The sequence below is a fragment of the Ornithodoros turicata genome, chromosome 9 (assembly GCF_037126465.1).
Source record: "Ornithodoros turicata isolate Travis chromosome 9, ASM3712646v1, whole genome shotgun sequence".
NCBI classification, from domain to species: domain Eukaryota; kingdom Metazoa; phylum Arthropoda; class Arachnida; order Ixodida; family Argasidae; genus Ornithodoros; species Ornithodoros turicata.
This window is the reverse complement of record NC_088209.1, coordinates 31864118-31884519: the sequence shown is the minus strand read 5'-3', so window position 1 is coordinate 31884519 and position 20402 is coordinate 31864118. Positions and strand designations below refer to the sequence as shown.

At 47.3% G+C, this 20402-nt stretch overlaps 1 protein-coding gene across 1 annotated transcript in view; it reads left to right on the top strand.

The window, feature by feature from the left end:
• Positions 1-20402, top strand: part of LOC135368638 (formin-binding protein 1-like) — a 51969-nt gene that overhangs the window by 10888 nt on the left and 20679 nt on the right. The gene's annotated exons all lie outside the window — the stretch shown is intronic.

The window sequence follows — 20402 nt, the reverse complement described above, 5'->3', positions numbered from 1 at the left end:
GTGTATATATCTTTTCCCTCGCACACGTCGCTTTCGTTCTCATGATATGGCTCACTTCCGAATGTATCGCAACCGTATAATAGCGGACGAAATCAGGTATACGTATACCCGACCTGCTGTTGGCTTGTTCTCAATGTGAGCATCTCCCTCTGTATAACTAAAGCAAATATAATATATATATATTTTTTACTCCGTGTTTGCGCCGCGAAGCAACTAAGGCTATGAGCGGCGTACAGACGTGGACAGGGGGGTTAGTATACGTCAGGGGCGACTTCAGGGGAAATTGTGCCGTCATTGGTTTGGAAAGTCTGCCGGAGAACGCAGGGAAAACCTCAGACAGCACGGTTGGTGCGGGGACCCGAACCCGCGTCACCCCCGAGTCTGGGCGTGGAATGCGATCATCCTCACCACTATATTCCGCGGGAGCTGGTAAAGCAAATAGTGGCAGTGCCGAAGTGGAGACCGCACTAATATCGATAGCAGTTTAATAAGTTGTACAGTGTCGACTTCCAATCGGGTTTCTTAAAATACTTGTAGTTGGCTCTGATAACGATTTCAACGACTATTTGAATTCACATTAGCCATGAACTTCTTAGCCACTAAGCCATGCCTTCTAAGCCACTTAGACTAAGCCACTAGCCACTTAGAACTTAGCCATGCCTTCCCAGAAGCCGGCCTCTGCGGCTCAGTTAGTAGCATGTTCACCTAATAAACCCAAGGTTGCGGGCTCGAACCCGGGCCGAGAACAAGTTATTTTGACAAGCCGTTATCTGCGAGGAACGTTAAATAACCCCCAGGCGGGGAACATTAATCGACACACCGGCCATTATGGCGTCGCTCTTTGTCTCTTCGATGTAAAGCCACGAATTAATATTATATATTCCCAGCATACGGCGGCAGAAATAAAAACAAACGCTGCTTAGGTTAATTTCATGGCCTTTCGTTTTCTTGAGAGTCTTGTATAATTTCATCCCTCCGTAGCCGCTTTCTTTCTTTCGTTTTCGGCAAAGACTTCTCACGTGACTCTCGAGCTAATAATTTAGTATCCCCTGTCACGACCAGTGTGTGGATCAATGCCATAAACGCGACGCATATTATAAACCCTCGTGTACCTTTCCCCTTTCTTTTTCTCTTATTTTTTTCTGCCAATAAATCCCCCCCCCCCCCCTCTCGTGCACATGATTCACTTTAACACGCTGCTCGATTGATTAGCTTCAATTTGGTCGATGTCTGACACAAGCGTCACGTATAATGTGCGGCAATATTTGACAGCCTCTCATCGATCACTTCACATATGCGGAAATGCGTCGCTCCAATCCGAAACGTCTCACGAGCCCCCCCTCTATGTGCCTGGAGGAGTGCAGCCTTTTCTTTCTCGACGAGAATTAAAGAGAATCGGTGCCACGGACTGTGCGGGAACACCCAGGACGTGTTTTTTTCTAATTATGCTCTTAAAACGAAAGCATGCGCGGCCCAATCAGTAATCACATTTCATCGTATGATAAAAGATGCGATAACAAAGTCGTGATTGTGTCGCTCTTTTTTTTTTTTTTTTTGCTTTTTCCTGCTTTCGTATTAGTCCTCCAGCCCTGTTATTGGGCGCGGCCTCAAGCTCCCAACTTCTTTTATTTTTATTTATTTATTTATTTATTGTTTTGCGAAATGAGTGGATAACGGGAAAGAGTAGGTATTTAGCGTGTGAATGCGCGAGTTTGAGAGGCTGGATTCGTCGTCGCTTTTGCGTCTATATAACGGCATTTTTGCGGGTAATTAGAACATAAAAAGTGGAACGCCGTAGATTGAACGTGTTTCATTTGATCTGCGGGTGTTTCTCGGTATAGGAACAACGTGCCTAGATATGGAACGGGTTGGGGTCGCTCACCGTTAAGTCTGGCGAGGAGCGTGCCAAAGGTGAAAGGCCGTCGCTTCGTTGGGGTAAAGTGCGCGTAGTGAACAAACAGCCCAATTTGTTACGCGAATCGTCGTAAAATTATCTCAGTTTGATTCAGTCTCCGTGGTGTCGGTACCGTGTACGCGTTACTCTTACAAACGGTGCGGGTACTGGTGTTTTCGTATTTAGTCAGCAGTCATGAACGGGACCTTTCACTTTTGCCTAAGTATATATGTCGTTAGGCGAGAACGGAACAATGCCGTACAACTAACGTTGCATTTGCTCGCGGGAGTGTGTGCGTTTACTGGGGTTGATCACTCGATTTTTCTAGACGACTGATCACCTGGATTTTTTTCTTTTTCTTCCTTTTCATTTTCTTCCTTTTCTTTTTCTTCCTTTTCTTTTTCTTCCTTTTCTTTTCCTTCCTTTTCTTCTCTTCTTCTTTTTCTTTTTTTCTTCTTTTTGTGGTATCGGGAAAAGTGTAAGCGTCCGTGTGCACCAACTTCCAGAGCAACCCTTCCATAAAAAAAAAGGGGGAAAATGTCCGTGGAATATTAGTCCTCACAATAGTCATATGTATAAATCTTAGAAACATACAGGCACCTGAAACCTGAGGCAACTGATCTGCCAGTTTCTGTGACGAAAACACGTTGTGTTGTCTATGTGTTTTTGCCCCGCTCAGGCTTGCCGTTATGGAGTTCATCCACCATATTGCCTGTGTCTACGCAGTTTTATCTGACACGTTACAATGTACATTTTTGGAAGGACACAGGAGCGCCGCCTGGATTTTTTCCGGGGGCGCAGGGCAGGATGATTGGTGCGGTGGTGCGTCAACTGCGCTCGCAACTACATCGTCTTGGCTCAGAAACCCTACGTTTCTGGAGGCCCCCTCCCCCCCCCCCCCTTGTGACGGCGCCCATGAGGACAACTAAGTCACTAGTTTGCTACCAGAAGATACGTTACTGATAACAGGGTATATTCAAGACACTGGCCCTTCAACAACCTTACGAGAATGGTCATGCTTGCACTGCGCGCGTATAGGTTTCAGTATATATATAAAAAAAACGTTATTCAAAGCCATGGTTATTGATGGGTCGTGTTCGGTTCGAGGCAGTTTGAATGAGAGAACATGACCTCAATGGTTGAACGGAGCATTAAAAAAAAATTGCGACGCATCATTTGTTTGGAACGTATTCTTCCTGGCTATGTATTAAGAGCGGGAAACCGAGGATGACCTTCATCCTTAGGTTTTCTCACTGAATCGACGATGCAATCTGAATTCTAAATCGCGGTGTAAGAAAATCGCAACTCCACTACGCATATTTCTCCGCCGTTGCAATCGTCGGATGTTCCTCTGGCATCGTTCAGGGAAGCAAGGTCAAAACAACGACGGGAGCCGGATACGCAGTACCCTTTCCATCGACTCCGATGCTGCTTCGGCCTTCACCCTGTCCCTCTGCTGTTAACGGAAGTAAACAACACAGTAACACATCAAAATTCAAATTTATTTCAGAATGTTAGAGTGTCAATATGATGCACGTGGGGAGGAGCCAGAGGAAATCGAGGAATAGTTTGTGGAGAACGTAAAAAACGTGTGACCAGCGTGGTGCCAGGGACGTGGTTTCGAAATGAAACATGCACGATCGAGTGTTTTGTGTTGGTCGGTCGGTAGGTGATCACGATAAAAGTTCCAAAAGCACGATAAGCCAATCGTCTTGTAACGCTGCTGATCTTTGATTTGACAGCTTTCTCGTATCGTTTTCGTCGAGTGCTTATACGATCGACTGAAAATCAGCCATTACGCAGAAAGGAAGCTGTATAGGTTTCGAAGAACGGAAACACGTCCTCATGTCCGGTGGGAATGCCCTGATGTATACCCGGTACGGAAATGCGAAAACATTGTGGGTACCGTTCTGCAGTGCAAGTATAGGAACTGTATTGAAAGGAAAAAGCGAAACTAACTCCACGAAACACAACGAATCAGGTTTTCAACACGACTGCTTGTAAATGTCGCTCTTTATTATGTGTGGCGTAAACAAGAAGCAATTCATACCAGCGTAATGGCTGAGTGGGTAACAACATCCTTTCGTTGGTATATAGTAGCTAAGGTCGCGTACTGAAGTCAAGGTCAAGGTGGTGGATTCGAATCCTACCACACGCTGTGCTGTCAAGTTTCCTGGCCGACTTTCCAGACGAGTGTCTGCACAGTTCCCCCTGAAGTCGGCCCGGGACGCATACTAACCCCCTGTCCCCAACTCTTTCCCGCTGTCCTCAGACGTGGACAGATGGAGACAGATGTCCACGTCTGTACGCAGCTCATAGCCACAGCTGATTCGCGGTGCTAACACGGAATATATATATAAAAAATAAGTTAGACTGAGGACAATGCTACATCAGATATTGGAGAGAGAAAAAAAAAATGCACGAACGTGAGCTATAGTTTCTTCTCCTATTGATCCTTAGTGGGTTTCATGTAAGGGACTCCGAAACGGGTTAACAATATGCCATTCGCTATTAGGACAGCCGTGAAAGAACAACGACACATTGAAGATCGATACGGCGCGTAACAAATTCCGCGTTCAAGCATAAAGAACCGCCAGACGAAGCAGAAAAAGAAGCTGGTCTATTGTCCGAACCGTCGACCGACGGAGCGCTGCAAACGCGGAAGCTTGGCTGCTGTCAGAGAGGTACCGTAAGTTCGCGGCCCTCTTTCGGCAACGCAGGCCCCCAGGAAAATACCTCCACCGACCCAAACAAGTCCAACGCACGGAGAACATCTTTCCGCGTGGTCGTCTTTTTTCGTGCCTGGCTCCGAGTGTGTGTGTACGTGTGTGTTGGTGTGTGCCGAGGATAGAATACAGAAGCAGGTGTATATATGCTTCCCGAGCGTCGCCAATGGCAGGGCTCGGAGCCGGCCCTGGCCAAGTGGAAGCCCTTGGATTACTACGGGACACTACGGTGCAGACTCAAAGTGACGTACGACTGTCCACAGCGTTTCGCGACGAGAACCTGCAAGGACGTCGCTGCCGAGAGTCGCGTAAGGTGGTCCTGTGATTCGGTGGTGGTGGTGGCTGTGTTCGATGACGGATCTTTACTGAGTTTCGTTTCATCCTGTCGACTTCAGCGACCGTTATGGCGACTCGCTGTGCTATACAGTGCCTCCAGTTCGCTAGGTTATTATGTGTTGGCGTATTTGTAGCCCGTGAATATTTGGCGCGCTTCGTGGTAGACATTAACAACAGTTTTGATACCACTACAACTCCAACAGTTCGTAGTCGATGATTCGTACGTCTGTCCACACAAGCGACCAAGACCAGGACTGCTAGAAAGTACTCTGTAAGAAGAAGAAGAAAGAAAGGAGTAAATTTAGTCTTCTTGGGGACTAGATTCAGTACCACAGTGTTAGTCCCCTTTGGGACTAAATGCGTGGAAATGTATTAGAAGATTAGGGACTATTTGCAGCGCTGGGGAATAAATTTTAGGGTCACGGGGTAAAATATGGACTATTTGCAATGTAAGGTACTAGATGTTGTAGTCATTCCCCAACGTACTCATCTTCCTCCGTTTAGAGCGTCAACAAAACAACTTTATTTTGAGATGATGATGATGAATGGGGAGTTTCATCGCCAGGGACCATACTCTGTTAAAGCTGACACAGTATTTAAAGCATGTGGGCTTTCTCCACAATGTAAATATGAAATTGGTCGAGCTAATTTCCCCCGAAGCTGTTCGTGTGAACGTAATTTGTTTTGTCGAAGAGGATGTGGCACGTATGATGTGGCACCGACGTTGACGAAATTATACGACAAAAAAAAAAAAAATCCCGTCTGAACCTTGACATTGCCTCTCCGTAAGAGGTCTTGTTCTGCCCCTAAAGTATGCAAATAACGATGCGATAACGTTTTCGTGTATTAGACTTGTTGAGAGTTTTTCGTGCAGTGGGGGCGGGGCGCTCGGCCTATCAACACATACGGAATCTGTGACCTGATCTAATCCAAGAGGACCCGTCTTTATATGTGCGCTCTGAGAAAAAGAAAAGGTAAATTGGGAAACAATTATAAAATATTATAGTATCTTATATAAAATTATACCATCTACTCCTCCAGATTGCCAGTTGCTCCTCATTCCAATCCATAAACCATGAAACTTCCTCCCCAGTACTCCAAATAATCCCCAAACTTCACATACACTTCCATGTGTTTAGCCTCGAAGGAGACCTGCTCTCGGGGAGAGCTGCGGCAGTGCAACTATTCTAAGGAAGCTAAAGGACTAAGAATTCTAAAGGACTAACCTTTATAGTATTTTTATAGTTTTTTTTACGGTGCGATTTATTCCTAAACTCCCACTGTGTCTGTGTAGGCACTGTCCTAAACATGCACAGTCGTCGGTACATCCGCTGTGATGGCATGCTGCTTACGTCATTGTAATGCGAATATGCTATATACGTGTCTCTCTTGAGGTGTTGCTCGTCAGTGAAGTGCGAGATCACGCTTTGAGCATAAACATGGAAGCGACGCGCACATCGTGCGGAAAACCGAGCATGAGGAAGTGCGTAGCTGGCTGCGTGTACATTAAAGGGCCGCGAGCTGCCATTGCGTAAACCGGTGTCGTCGGTGGTGCTCTTTGTTGCCAGGTGCCTTCCTGCCTGCTCCGTGTCAGCGACGTCCGAGATTAGTGATTCGCATTGAGGCTAATGAGCCCAAAGCCTGTCATTTGATGTGGTCATGACTGGAGATGTTCGATTACTGCGCGAATGTACAGAGAATAATCATCATCTTACGCGGTTTCAATGTCTTTAGCCGTCTTCGTCATGCGGGATGAGGATGTTATGGTGGTAAAAAAAAAAGAATCTTTAAAAAGGTAGGGGTCGGTTTTTTTCGCGGGCGAGTGATTCTGTGATGGGCGTGCCCTTGGTTCTTTCCGTTTCAGCATAGCTGCTCCGTTAATTTCTCTTTCGAACAAATGTCATTCTGCTTGGTGTTCCAGACGCGCTTCTGCCGTATCTTCACATTAAACTCTCTCCGGGGACACGCCACAGCGAGACACGCGTGTGGTCCACTACGGTCAGGCCTGCCCATTGTTGTCCGTGCGCATGTGCTCAATAGAAGTAGCCTGGACCATTGAGGAAATTGTGGGTCCTTTGTCCCTTTTTTGCCGTTCTTCCGTTGTCTCGAACCAGGACATTGTTCTTGTCGGTCCACCGGCGGGACTGTCTTCCGTGTCTTCGGTAGCTGTCCATGTGCAAGCGCAGCTGTGGAGTCGGCAAGCAGTTCCACTTCTCACGTCGTGCCTTCACGGGGTGTTTGGTGGCTTTTTAGCTAACCGCCCTGCCATGCCCTTTAAAGGCGTTGATGTGTGGATTGTCCACCGTCGTTGGTTGTAGATCGTTGACATAATCAGTGCACCCTACGTCCTTATTACGTGCGGAGAAACAGAACACTCTTGATTATGTAGGGGTATACCTCCTCTTGGGGTGTAAAAAATAATGAGAGTGAGTCCCTTCTGAACATGGCAACGTCGTAAAGTGCTGAGTTACGTCTTCTCTCACTTTTCGTCTTCTTTCTTTCTTGCGGCGGTCTCGTAAACCGAGTGATAACATTTGGACCTTTTTTTTGTTATCTTGTTGTGTGCTGTTCTGCGTCAGACTGCTTTATACCTCAGACTGCATATCGTGGTCAGCACGACATCAACAGCTTCCTTTGACGCACAAAACTAAGGATTGAGAGATACTCGCCACACGCAGTCTTTCTCGTTATATCTCTATGGCGGCCGAATAGCGTTACTCTCAAACCACCAGTCTAGGTGCGCTCCTTAGCCTCGTTCCCAGCGACGACACAACAGGGGTGGACTGCCAAAAGCGCTCTTCCCATTGGGATGAATACTGGTGGCCGCCGTCTTTAATGAGTAATGCTGACGATAACGTAACATTCCATATAACTAGTCATCCGGTAAACATCTGAGTAGCGTGTTCGAAATATCAGGAAAGCGAAGATTGCTTGCTTCCGCGTGCGATGTGCGCAGTTGTTCACGTGAGGAGTGCTGGCCGAAGCGATATCTTTTCTACACCGGTTCCCGAGCGGGAGAAAATGAGTGGGCACGAAATGAACACACAAGGACACGAAAATGAAGTAACTCTGCCAACGGCAGTCCACACGTGCACAGTTCCTGTGACTATACCACGGGGCGCCAGCACTAATGGCGGCGCCCATTCCTTGAATCGCGTTTTTGTGTATACACTGAGTTAAGTACGCGTTCCGATTTTTATATTTGATTTGATTTGATTTGATTTGATTCCTTTACTTCATGAAAGTATATAAGGAGTGACTTTTTCGTGTTAAACCCGATTCCGAGCGGCGCCATTCCCCCACGGACTGACCTCCGACCAATTCGGGTTAATCCCGATTTCTCCCGGAATTCCGGTCACTGTGAAGTCCTCAAGTGACGTTTCCACTAAAAACTAACAAAGGTCGCCACGTGTAACACATGTAAGAATGGGTCACTTAACTTCCCAGCAATACGCTGTGCAAGTGGGTCTCTGCGCATGAGAGGAGGTAGTGAGAGGGAAGAGGGAGGGCGCTGCCGTAGCCAATGGGGCTTCTCGAGTGGAGTAACCGGGAGAGGAGATATGCGCAGAACGCTCGGTTACTTGCAGAGCGTATACACCCATGTGTGTCAGCACTGTCTATGCCTTCGAGGATTAGCGCTGGTAGGACACACGCACACACAACAAAAAAAGGATTAGGAAAGGTCTTAATAGACAGCAGGAAAAACAACAACAGCCCAAGGTACAACTATCGCCCGATTTCTCCCCGAATTACAGATTTGAAAATACCGCCCGATCCCCCCCCCCCCCCCCCGCGCCCCCGAACCTGAGAAAGGCATTTAACCTGAAAAAGTCACTCCCTAAATATGCGCACTTGAAAAACATTACTCATTTATTTCAACGTGTTTGCGTGCCTCCAGAATATGACAAATGCTTTGCAGTCCTTTCTTGTTCATCTCGGACTGTGATGTAGTTCCTCTTGTGCTGCTGGACGTGCCTGGTTCAGCTTACTTGAAGTGAGGCGCATAGGAGACCACGCGGCACCACGTGCGTCAGCATGCAGAAAAAAGGCGATGAAAAGTACAAACAAAAGAGGAGGGGGTGGCGCCGTGTATCAGTGTCCTGAAGAGGTCTGACACATGGTCCTATCCCCTTGTCTTCCTGATTGAGAAACGCCTTGGCCTATGGCGGGGCGCGTTGTACTGAGACTTCGGCGCACATTAATGGACCCACAGGTAGGCTATATTAATCCACAGGCGAACCGCCACGGCGTCGCTCACACTCTAAGAAGAAGAAAAATGGATTCATTTTACTCTTTTTTATTGGTTACTAAATGCATTGCCACAAAAAATAGTCCCCTTCGGGATTAAATGGATGTCACAGAGTGGAGACTGCATTTCACGCTCTGTTCTAAGAGTCCCAGGAACGTAACTCGTGTGCATGCATGAAAATACTTTGAATCAAACAGTCAACCGTGATATATCGAGTGATATAAAATCATGCGACATGCATATAGGGCACAAATTCCGAAGAAAGAAGCACTAACTTTTTCTTACTCCGAGTGGGTGGAAAGTTGCTAAGTTGGCTGAGCCTTGTGCCATCAAATTGACCAAGAGCACGTATTTACGTAGACTGTGGCATGCGGAAGACCATTCGCGAAGATCAGTGACAATTTGTGGTCCTGGGGAGTAAATGTCGGGGATAGGGGACTAAAATGGGGAGTAAGTGCGGTCTAGGGGACTAGAAGCTGCAATTACTCCACGTTTTACTCCTTTTTTTCTTAGATCATATAGTTGTCTTGTGACGTATAGCCATGCAGGAAGCCTATACTATATCGATCCAGTTGAAATATATGGACGTACGAATGTTGAAATATGGTTGAGACCGTCTGTTTGTGTGTTCCACCTCGGAACAATAACTTATTCCACCATGTGTACTTATATGTCATTTACGCTTCGAGTTGACAATCCGAACGACACGCTTAGAGACCGTGCCGGTCGACTCTTGGGCGTCGAGCTCTGTTTTGGTTGAACGAATCGCACTCTAACCACCCTAGTATACGGCTAATACTTCCGCCGGTGTAACGAAGCTTTCGTCGACCATGTGTATCCCGCGGCGGGTCCGCTCCAGTAGCTCCATTGAACGCCCCAATAGCTATATAGCGTCCCAGCTTTGGCGTAGCGTTGTGGCCTGTGCGACACTTCATTACGATTGCGCAACCGTGGCAGACAGGGCTTATCTGTGGACCGTCTATAAATTGTCTGCACGTGTTCCACTGAGCTCCTATTGGGTCGTACGACCTGTGGGCAGAAGGTCAGATTTTCGACGGCAAATGTGCAAGAATTTCCTCTCCTTTCGATCAGTACTTAATGGTGTCGGGTCGAATGTTTTCGCCTGTTTTCTGGCTGCATGTATCCGGACTGTTGGAGAATGGTCCGTGCGGCACAACGCTATGAGGAGGTGAAGGATTGGTTGTGACAGCATTTGAACTTATAACTTAATGTCCTCTGAGTTACAAGCTTACGCTAACATTTGAACCGAGATATACGGTCTCTTAGCTCGAATTTAACGCTTAACTCCGCTTCACTAAAGGAAGTTACTTACTGTCACTGAAACATTCAGCACGTCAACTAACGTTTGTAAAAAATAATTGAGCGTTAACTTCAAGTTTTAGCAACTCTTGGTCTCGGTTCAGAGTTAACCAGCGTTGGTGAAACCGGGCCTATATAGGAGCTTCTGTGAATACTCGACTGTACCATTAGGCGCCTGCAGCAGGACTGTTCCAGTATATATACTGGAACAGTCCTTAGTCGATACCACTTTATCCACTTAGCTCTTAAAATACAGGTGGAAAGATGACATTCCCTGCTTTCCTGAGTGAGACTATGAGCACATACTAGTAATCTGATACGTTTCACGGAATAATCTTTATAAAGCCCCGTCTCGCCTACACAGCATGCACTGGGCACGCCTCACGTTTTAAGACGAAACCGTTCGGAAACTGATGCGCAATCACCGAAGCACGGCAGAGGAGCAGTGATTGCTCTCCGAGTGAGTAAGAGGGTCTGTTTCTCATCGTAACGGGGGACATGACTTAGTCCCTCTTATGCGATACACCTCCCACGGCTTTATTTTTAGGAGCTGTATGACGACCCTAGCTGCCTTGTTCTTTCTCGACTGACGGCGTGCTTGCTCCTCTGTTTAATTCTGACTCTCCCCGCACGAGCAGGAAGACTCGGTCGTACAAAATGGAGCGTGCATGTATACGTGAGTGATAATTGCCTGCACGAGGGGGCGAAATAGAAACGTGCGGTACGGGTCGTTGGATTCGCTAAATACGTTTAGGGCTGAAGGGCCTTGTCTGGCAGGAAATAATATTTCAGTGTCTCTCCCCGAAGCTAATACAGTCAACCCTCGATTTATGAACCTTCGATTTATGAATTCCCTCGTTTTATGAACACGAGCACGGGGAACCAAACTTTTTCCATTCATTTTTCCCTCGTTTTATGAACCTCGATATTCGAATAATGAACGGAATTTCTGGGAACCAACTAGAAGTTGCCCAGCGTTTTTGCCATCAATTTATGAACGGATCGTTCCGAGGTCAACAGAAACCTTCAAAGGGATTATTCTTATTCTTTAAGGTCTTATGAATGACGCCTGAACGGACAAAACGTTTGCCAATTATTGCACCCTCGGTTCTTAACCCCTCGAAATCCGAACAACAAACGGGTTTTCAGGGGTCGCACAAGGTGCGACCACGTGTTCCTGACCTCAGTTGATAAATAAGGTGGTCGCACAATATATGGCATTATAAACACAATCCCAACTGGGAAATACTCTTCCATTTGCTCGGTAGTACTCAGTTAACGGAATTTTCGATTTATGAATCCCTCGATTTATGAACGATTTTTCGGGGAACCGAGGGTGTTCATAAATCGAGGGTTGACTGTAAATGTTTACTGACGTATTAAAAGCGCTAAAACCGCCAGTGTTGAGAAGGAAACAAGAGCGACACGACACTGCACTGCCAACCAACAACTTACGTACACAATGTTGCTTGCCCATAATTTGAGTTCCGCAATTTTCGGTTTTTATGTTGGGCGGATTCGGCGTATGTTTTTCGGTGTTTATTGGTTTTCACGAAATCGGCGTTTTTCGATGTTTTTCCTGGCGTGTACATTGTTTACCCGACAGTTACCTGCGAATAGAAATCACAATGGAATTTCCGCACGACGCTCGAGCATTCAGCATGCCGCTGTTCGCTGCGATGGCGTTTTACGGCCAACGAAAAAGTAAACGGACATTTTTCACAACCCGATCTGTGTTGTTTACTGATCTGCATCAACAACTTGCTGGGCATCTGCAGCAATTTCTCTCTCGTCGTCCCTATGGAATGTGCCTCTGTATTCAGTGTTTTTCGATTAAAACTGAATGAGGGAAAATTTACCCGGCGTATGTTTTTCAGTGTTTTTCCATTAAAATCGAAAACGCGGAATCCTGCCCATGATTTCTAAATGACTAGCCTTCGCTGCAAACGTTAGAAAGAAATTCACCGACTTGCAAGGCTGCTGCTAATTAACTTTTCACCTCACCGAGTCACGTAACGCATTGCTGACTCAGGGAGCATACGAGATTAACAATACAAGAAGACATTGGTTTACGGTGTGGTTGGTTTACGGTTTGGTGGGAAACGAAGGTTTAACGTCGATAAAGTGGATAAGATTGAAGATGTAAGAGATTAGAAAAAAGAACTTTCTACATATCTCTTTAACGTGTTATCTATTTGTAACAAGTAAGATCACCCACGGTACGATTATTCGATAAGTTAGAGGACGAAACGTCATATTGAGCGCCCATGATCGTTCTCGGAAGTATACTTCTCAACGGCTTATAGGAAGGCAAACAGTCATTCCACTACACACACCTGCCTGTCAACGCTATAAGCATGACGACCTACATTTCATATACCGTGAGCTATAGGGTCACTAAGCCAATACGCCAATTTTCCCGCAACGTGCTTCCGATACAGACACTCACGTTTTTTAACATATCGCAGCGCCGTGCCGTATATTTTACGACCCCGTTTTAAGTAACCGCCACTCATGTTCCCAATATTAATCGTCCCGAGTTTTTGCGGCAAACGTGCATGCGTAATGGGAGGGACACGCGTCCGCACTTCAAAATCCATATTTATGGCGCTTTCAGACTCGCCCTTATATAGTAGCCGTACGCGCGGCTTCCTGCTCTTGGGTTCGTCGAACCGTAACGATGAGGAATTTCTTCGTGACTCCGTGTTTACAATGTTCCCTCGCTCTGTGTGTAGATGTTTGGCAGTCCATCAATTCCTGGCGTATATAGTGTTTGAGCGAACACTCTGCTTTGTTGTGGCCGATTGAGATTCCGTGAGGGATGCTTGAATGCTTCCTGCGCTCGTGGAGGTTTTGGTGCGCCATGCTCAGGATGGGGTCAAGCGGCCCCTGTGTATACGCTGGAGGCTTTCTTCCTGGCGATCTTCTGCGAGTGTATGACCGTCCCGAGAATGTTGCTAAATTTTGATTTGATTTGATTCGGGTTTTATTGGCGCGTCAGCTACAAAGGCCACAATGCGCCAAATGCGACTGAAGACCAGCTAGTTAAAAAAGTACGTGTTCAGGACTAAAATTGGAGTAACTGTTACAATAGTATTTAGAATCACAGACCTTTTTAAAAACCCAGTATCTTTAAAAAACATATACACGTTCTCTAAAGGAACGAAACTGTCATCACCCAGCAGAAGCATTGGGTGGAGTAATAAAAAGTTTCTATAAAAGGGAGCAAAATGATGTTGACGAAGATGTTGGTACACTGGACACGTGGTGAGGATTTTAGCAACAAGGAAGGGAGATACACTAGCCTTCTTCAGCCTAGATCTTCAGCCTGAAGGATGAGGATCTTTGGGAACCATGGTTCTGGAGTGGAATTGAGAAATTGCAATGTTTGCACTTCGGTGCGGTGCCTTTTGTGGCGCCGATCATGTTTTTTAGAGTTTGTAGATTCCATGAATAGAAATGAAAAGAGAGATGGCGACTAGCTGAATAGTCCTGGCCGGGCCTTCCAGGACCACCCGTCTATGGGAAGCAGGTCCCACGATGACCCAACCGCAATGTGGGAGCGGGCTACCGGGCGATGGGGGCGCCAAGCACCCGACGCCGGGTGTTGCTAAATTCTGTTAAGTTTTCATTATTCGCGTAAACACAGTCTAGTTTAGATAAAGGCTTTCACTGTACGTTCTAACCAAGGACATTGACTCCCGAATGATAATAGGGGATTTCGATAACATTCCAGCGGCATGGCCCAGCGGGTTAAGGGGCATCCCTCTCGTCGCTGGTAGCGAAGATCGTGCTGAAGAGAGGTGGTGTGTTCGAATCCTACCACCGGCTCTGTTGTTGTGAGGTTTTCCCTGGGTTTTCCGAAGACTTTCCCAATGCATGGCTGCTCAGTTCCCCCTGAAGTCGGCTCAGGACGCATGCTAACTCCCCTGTCCCCCACTCCTTCCTGCTGTCCTCTCTCCATCTGTTCACGTCTGTACGCCGCTCATAGCCACAGTTGCTTCGCGACGCTGAGCGGAACAAAGAAAGAAAATCGCATTTATGCTGGTTTAAGAAATTATATTTCATTTCGTATCGTAAATCAGCGTCGCTCACACAAAATGTGAATCCTGTCAGTGAAGGTAACGCGATTCAACTGTACAATTTGTGGGGAGTACACGCAAAACTTCTTTCAGAAAAGTTTCGGATTCTGCAAGAGTTGATGACGTCACGGCGAGCTCTGCCGTCCGTCTCCTAGCAACAGCGAGCGTGCAGTTTCCCAATCCCCTCCCCTCGTTGGAAGACAGCCAGCAGAATCAACAGGGGTGATGGAGACGGATATCAACCCTCGAGGAGCAATGTTGCCAGACGTGTGACAGATTGCGTATCCTATGCTTTCCGGGTCACAATAAAAATAATAAATATATTTATCATTTTTATTACATTATTTATTACATTTCGAGAGAATACAGTGTGAGGCACGTGGATCGCGATGTGATGGGCATAAATTCGGTGGTGTTCTGAGGACACGATTTTTGGTCCGCGCGGTGGCACTGCAACTGTTTCACTTCGCTATTTCCTATCACTCACGATCAGTCTCGGAGGCCGAGCGGGGGGCACTCTCAAATGATCAATTTTCTCTGTTCTCCCTTTATTTCGCGGATAATGGAATGGCCGTGCTATCGGAGGAGAAGATATTACGGACTTCATTCTATTCGTCCTCTGCACAGATTGGAACAATGTAAGGCGAAGAACAAAGGATATAAGCGATACCAAGACACATGCCATGGATGGCTCATTCTCGTGATTCACGACAAAACAGTATCCCCGTGTGGGAAACCTTCGAACGAACACGCGTGACGTCATGTGTGCACGTTGTATAACAGGCTGGCTTTGATCACCCACGTCGAGGAAAAAGTGTTTTGCGTGCGCGCAGATTATACCGTGTGAGGTGCGGGGTTTCCTTTCTTTCGCAATAATTATCCTTTTTACAAATTTTTTGCCGGCCAATTACTCTATGCATGAATTTACCTTTCGCTAAAAATCGCGAATTTAAAAATTCAAATTCAGACGCTACATTGGGATATTTGCGAGCTCCAAGAACTGTTACGTTGACGAAACCAATTTTTGTGATGCTCTGAAGCTTTCGGGAATATTTCGTCACAACAACACCTCAAATTTGGATTTCATCCGTCCATGAAAGTTCGATTTTCTTCTTAGGAAAACATAGAAATTGGTTCTGCATAGGCTCTCCACAGGCCGTCGACAGAATGCCGCGGACCTCTAATCGTTAGGAACACACAGCACCAGCAATACGTAAAGGGAAATTGGAAGTGAACGAACGTGGAGTCCTCACAACCACCTAGAGAAATAAGACTAAGAGAGAGAGAGAGAGGGAGAGAAATCCATTAAATTAAACCTGACTATACACTCTTCAGTGATCGTTATCATTCTCCAAGGTCTAATAATCAACGTCATCTGGGTCGATAAGCAGACACACTTCACGCTCTGATACATGTTTTAACTCGTCGACGGGTCAGCATATGGTCGATGCTCGTGCGACATGAGCATAAGCCAGAAGCCAGAGCTCATCTGTGACCACTGACTCTCCACAATGATCGACCCTGGCCCGTCGCATCCGTCGTTGGCTATGCCGCACCTTCAGTGGACGGGAAGCAAGAAAGGGAACAAAGAGACATCAGTTCTTGAGCCAGCTTTCGATGTCCGAAACACCATGATCTCCGCTGGATTCACGGTTGCAATCTCCGTCACACGTCAAACCCTTAGCACGTGGAAACACGATACCGGGATAGGTTACACTGTGTCGGAAATAGTGACTGTGTCCACTGGCAGAGAAAGGTAATAACGAGAGCGAGGGAGGAAAGGTTGCATTCGTGTGGAACACCAGTACACGATTCGCAACCACAAAGAAGAGAATGGTAATTCGAAACGGACAAAGTACCTAACACCCCGACGCAGGTGTAAATACGACGCACAAGAGAAGAGACAAAAGAGTCATTGCCTTCTCTGAATAAAACAATGGCGGCTTCCACTCACGCAACCGGATTGCTGGAGATGAGTACTAACTAAAACCTCCACCGGAGTTTCTCTCAGTGCATGTCAGATGCAGAGGTCGACAGACACTACTCGTGACTGACGCTCACTCATGCCCATTCGCTCCGTGCTCAAGCTATCCGTTTGCTCATACTCATGCTCGCTCACTCCCTGCTGAGCTCTCCTTTTGCTCACTTATGCTCAGCTCATTTGCAGCATTGAGCATGAACTAGCTCCCGTGGCATAGTGGTTAGGGTGGCCGCTTACTACGTCAAGACTGGGAGGTACCGCGGATTCGAATCCCCGCACTGACTGTGCTGTCTGGGGGTTTTCCCTGGATTTTCCGGCAATTTTTCCAGACGAATGTCGTGCCAGTTCCCCTTGAAGTCGGCCCAGGACGCATACTAACCCCCCTGTCCCCTACTCCTTCCTACTGTCCTCTCTCCATCTGTCTACGTCTGTACGCAGCTCATAGCCACAGTTGCTTCGCGGCGCTGACACGGAACTTAAAAAAAAGGCTGAGCATGATGAGCATGCTCATGGAGTGGGTTTTGCCGATGGTCAGATGAACTCGAATAGTATTTGGAATCTCTTTCTCATCCGTTGCTGCAAATTGCTACTCCTTTGTATGTTTTCCAGCGTTTGCTTTCGTTAGAAGCTCTTGTTAACCAACTCGATTAGCTATGCTTCAAACACTGTCTTACATCGATACGTCGACCACCGGGAGGCGGAAGAGCTTCTCAAAGAAACGTCCTCCGGTGTTTGCACAGAGCGGTCGGAAACGGCGCAAAACGTCCAAGTATCCGATTTGCTCTGCACGTGTATTTTGAGCGTAGACCCAACCATTTACTGTCGTGTAACTCAGACGGGACACCTTACGGGCACGAGGTGGAAAGAGGGAAAGACGGTGATAGACATTCTTTCTGTGCGTTCCCATGACGCGCAAATGAAATACTACTTCCTCGACAAAAAAAGAAAAAGATGAGGAAGCAACCTTTTGACGCCGCGTAGACACCGTTAGGTTGGAGAGAAAACCTTTTGTGTTCCGCGGCGAGGGATCGTTGGACACGTATTTTGATTCAAGCCCTCTTTGGCGCAACGCTTTCGCTTTCGCCGGTCAGAGCCGGTGGCGCAGGTTGTGGCTCCGAATTTTCATTTGTTAAATTGCCAGGTGTGTTTACGATAGCTTACCGGATAGTTGAAAGGGTTAAACACTGACTTGCAGATGAACTTCCTTGGGTTGGAAAAAGAAAACGAAGCGATGGACCTCATATTGCCGACTGTAGGATGGGACAAGCGATAGACCTTTTTAGAAAAGCGAGCGCCACCTGTGGCACGCAAGGGCTCATGGGAACTTAGGTGGCTTCAAGCATTACGAGACGGGCAGAGGCGGAGGTAGAAGAAGAACAACAACATTCCCGCTGTGCGAAGCAGCAGCGTCAGCCGGGGTAAACCATAACCGAAACAGACGACGAAGCAGTGTCTCTCAAAGTTCCCATACTGCTTTGCGCCGCCCGCTTGGTGGCGCGCGCATCTTTGTAAAATCGTCTATTGTGCCAGGATAGCGTGATGACTCAACGTGTCAAATTGTGGGGTTGTTTAAGTCATTTTGAATCACCCTTGGGTTTGCACGATGATGCACTGGTATAGTAACCACAAAGTGTATCCTCGAGGACCTGAATGGTTGTGCTTTCTGTAAAGACAAGTTGAGAGCACCGAACAGCCCGCATTCCGGCACGTCATACACGAAGCCAAATTTCTTTGTCTTGGCATACGTATCTGGAGCAAAAACGCAACCGCCCGTTCCACTTGGCAAAGGAAAGAGTTCCTCTAGTAAAACGGTCGTTTCAGAGGTCTAGTGAGGTGGCTATACGAATTATTTCGAATGGGGAAGCCAGTTCTTTCATATTCTCCAGCAACTTCTGTGTCTTGATCCGCTGAGAGGAGCCGAACATTTCTGGGTAATGTGACGGCATCCTCTTGCGTTCCCTGTCGCGACGACGTCGGAGCCGCCGTGTCAGCGTACCGTTGGCAACAAAGAAAGATAGAAAGAAAGATCGTTTCCTCCACGGCTAATTTCCGACGGGAAACGGTCCACTCGTTATTGGCGACGCCCGCCCCGACAGCGCCGCAGTTGCTGCCATTTAAAGTACGTGGGAAACAAAGGGATTGCGAGTGTTTGTCTTGGCATACAAGGTATAAAAGGGTGTCCTACCTTTGTGTGAAAAACAACCGGGTGACGAACGCGAGCCAAATAGCATACGGAAGTGCTTCGCGTTTGAAAACAAGAAAAAGAAAGAAAAAAAAAAGGATTGTGCGTAACCTGCTGCCGGTACGAAGGTGTCTAATATGCTTCGTCGACAACAGCGCAGAGGCGGTTTAACGTGCAGATCATGAACGTCAGTAATATGTCAAAAGCTATTCCTTGCTCGTATGACCGCGAATCAACTGAGGTCGCACAACAAATGCAGGTAGCAGAATTAAATTGAGCAGAATTAACCGAAATGAAGAGCAAGCAGTAGTTAAACAATAGTTCAGTGTATCGTGGATCGCATTTCGCAGTGACCTCATTCGTTTAGCAATTTTCCCCCAATGCATTTGAAGATCCGCCGTGAGCTGTAGTAATCAGCTCACTGGATTTTTTTTTTTTTTTTCCTTTTCTCAAACACACCTTGGCGGATGCACAGCCCTATATGCACGTTTGCACAAGTTACATGCACATATACCATAGACGCTAATGGGCTCCAGCAGCTGACCGGTGCAATGAATTGCCCATGCATGGATTGCGATATGCCCACTCGCAGCCTTTGACCTTCTTCGCCGTTTTCCACTCTCTATTGAAGAACGGGCTACCTCTAAAAGAATAATCGACGAGCTCATGTCTACAGCGGTCTGTCGGGCGTAAAACTAGCTGTGGAGAGGAGGCCCGTCGTTCGGGAGTCGCCGGCCTGCTCTCGTCGTGTGCTTCGTTGTATTCCCCGTCCATTTTTGCCGACCATTTCTCTCGGCCAGAACCGGTGGGCGGCTTCGTCCGTGTGGCATTCCTCCACACCCTGCCGCTGCAGGACGTCGCTCGCTCGGAGACCGACCCACAGTATCGTATACATACGTGGACGTCGACGGGACACGTTGGATTTTGCCACTCGGTGCATACTTGCGGTTGGATTTTGTGCGCTAAAGTGTCTCTACGATGGTTGGCCTCGCGAAGGTCGTTCCAGGAGTGTCCGCGTCCAGGATTGACCTGTCCAGGGCCGGTGTCGCTTCTGGCTGTGGAACGCACCCTCTAGTGGAGCTGTGGAAAAACGTAGGTCCTCAGTTATGGTGGGAATTTGTGTGTACGTCAGCTGTCGTGGTGGTTGTGGTTCCGGGAGGGGATTGCAAGTGCCGCAACGTTTGTGGACAGGAAGAGGTTGTTGTCCGCTCCGTCATCTGGGAATTGTGGCGCTGTATCGTCGCTGTTTCATCTTCTTTATCTTTGTACCTGTCTGTTCAAGGTTTGCTACGGTTACACGATATCTCTATACGTTTATGCGTGCACTGCTGTCGTCCCACGTTCGTGCTCAAGTGACTGCTGCTGGGTGGGCAAGGCCTCACTCGTCCCAGTACGTCTTCACGACCACTACCCCATACCGATTTATATTTTATGTATCGTACGCCCGAGCAAATATACAGGTTGAAATTTAAATCATTCTGACGCGAACGTACGTTTTTACTCAGTTTGTCCTCAACCGGGGCGTTCTCCGTAGATGTGTGCATTTATCGGCCAAAACGAAAGTGCAGTACGTGGTAGCTCCTGATTAAGCTGTTTTATCTTTTCAGTTTCTAACGTCGTCCTGTCCCTGCT